We start from the raw sequence: 2161 nt of genomic DNA, 5'->3' as shown, positions 1-2161 counted from the left end.
CTGTAAGAGTACCACTAGATAGAGCATGTATTTTTGGCAAAACTGCAGACAGATACAGGGTCTACTCATACTCATAAAGACGTAGTAGGGGGACATGGCCATAAAGAGAGAGGGCAGGGCACTGGCGATCTGAGGTGCATAGAGGAATGGAGGAGAGTTGTATGTAATGTGTGTCTGAAAAAAATGTAAGTGAATGTGTAGTCACAGTAGAGGTAAACACAAATGTCACCTTTAGTCTTGTAAAAGAACAAGAGCATCTGAATTCTCTGAGTTTCAATTCAGTCAATTTTTATGCATTCTATGTACAACTAATAATGAACGCTATTGAGTAACTGTTTACTTTATGAATTCCATTAAGTGTATACTCAAAAAGCCTTCTAACAACCGGTCTCCCCTAAGTCTTTTCTATCATCCTTTTAGAAAGGGTTAACAGTCATCACTCAAATCAGCTGTCTACTCTCTCCTCCCACAACGACAAGCACAGCACTACATAAACAAACTGCTAGACGTTCACTCTCATTATTACATGATTCCAGTTGGTTAACAGAGACCCAGGGCTGCGAGTGAAAATGTCACTGGCTGACACCGACACAGAGCGTGGGTTCTTTGGCGCCGAGTCTGAGTGCCCTTTCTCGGAGGTAATTGAACTGAATGTAGGGGGACAGGTGTATGTGACACGGCACATGACTTTGGTCGCTGTCCCAGACTCGCTCCTCGTTCAGCAAGAAGACTCCAAAGGACCTGGCGCGCGACAACAAACGGCGCTACTTCTTGGACAGGGGACGGACTCTTGTTTCGTTATATTTTAGACTACCTACGGGACCTCAACCTGATACTGCACGATTATTTCCCCGAGCAAAGCCGGCTGCAGAGAGGCTGAGTTCTTCCAGTTGTGGACAGGTCCACGCGCATCAGCCCCAGGATGAGCAAGGATAACTAATAAAGTGATGATATTTGCCAGAGCGAGACCGAGGAGGGTGCGCTCCAGTGCGGCATAGGGTCCTTGCCAAAGAGGTGTTCTCGGACACTTTGAATGAGAGCAGAGACCCCGATCGGCCACCGAAGAGATACACGTCCCGCTACTACCTGAAATTCAATTTCCTTGAGCAGGCGTTTGACAAGCTGACGGCGGTTGGCTTTCACATGGTGGCTTGTAGCTCCACAAGCACGTGCGCCTACAATGATCCAAACGAGGATACAATCTGGACGATTTATATGGATTATGTGTTTTGTCGGGACTAAAATGTTGATATGATCCCACCCCAGTAGCCGCTTTGATATTGATGTTTACTGACATTTTCTTTGGTTTAGCCTACTGGTGAAAGTAGGACTCACGCACGCACGCACTCCTTCCTTCCAGTTATTTCACAGATTAGTCATTATGCCAGTTAGTGGCATTGAGCCACTACAGTATTGTTTTCTGAATCCAAGTCCTGTTAAAAAATAAATTGATAGAGATGATTGTTGTAAGAGATCATTCTGAATGTCCAAGAATAATAGACATAAATGTAGTTGTACTTTATTTTGTATACTAGACCGTGTGGAGACCTGTCATTTTAGGGCAGGTGGGGCAGAGCTTGTTAGCATGTTAATTTGGCATTAATACGTGTCACATATCAGTTTGAAAACAATGTAAAAAATAATAATAATTGAGTTAATAAAGCCACATACAAACATGGTCTCTTCTTTGCTTTCTTGAGTAAGGGCAGCTCCAAAATGCAGGTGTTTCAGCCTAGCTCAGCGCAAGTCAGCCATGTTTTTAAAAAGGCAGTAAATGAGGCTGAATTAACTGTTTGCTGCCAGTCAAGGCTCTGCTAATAGCCAGGTGTAGCAGTGGTAAGGATTCACTCCATGGTGCTGAAAAGAAAGCTCTGCTATTGGGACAGCTTTATGTAGGCCCTTACAAATTGTGGGTACCATTTGTCACCATTAAAGTACAATTCATGTATTGTTTAGTGTAGTGCCGGCATGCATCAACATATTTTTTTTGAGTTTGCCCCATCATTTACATGCTAAAATCGCCACAGATACTAGATCTTCTACAGAGCTGAAATATATATTAGCCTACTAAGAGAAACACTTCTCTCTGCAGAGCTGACAAATGTAAACTCCTGTAATAATAATGGTGTTATAATGACATTGCCTGGTCTCACAGGGATAA

At 43.3% G+C, this 2161-nt stretch overlaps 1 pseudogene; it reads left to right on the top strand.

Annotated features, from left to right (window-relative positions):
- The first annotated feature begins 440 nt into the window (after nucleotides 1-440).
- On the top strand, nucleotides 441-1659 carry LOC110519947 (annotated as a pseudogene).
- The last annotated feature ends 502 nt before the right edge of the window (nucleotides 1660-2161 follow it).

This window comes from Oncorhynchus mykiss, chromosome 3 (assembly GCF_013265735.2).
Source record: "Oncorhynchus mykiss isolate Arlee chromosome 3, USDA_OmykA_1.1, whole genome shotgun sequence".
Lineage (NCBI taxonomy): Eukaryota > Metazoa > Chordata > Actinopteri > Salmoniformes > Salmonidae > Oncorhynchus > Oncorhynchus mykiss.
The sequence above is the reverse complement of the archived record's forward strand: the minus strand, read 5'-3'. Positions and strand labels throughout refer to the sequence as shown.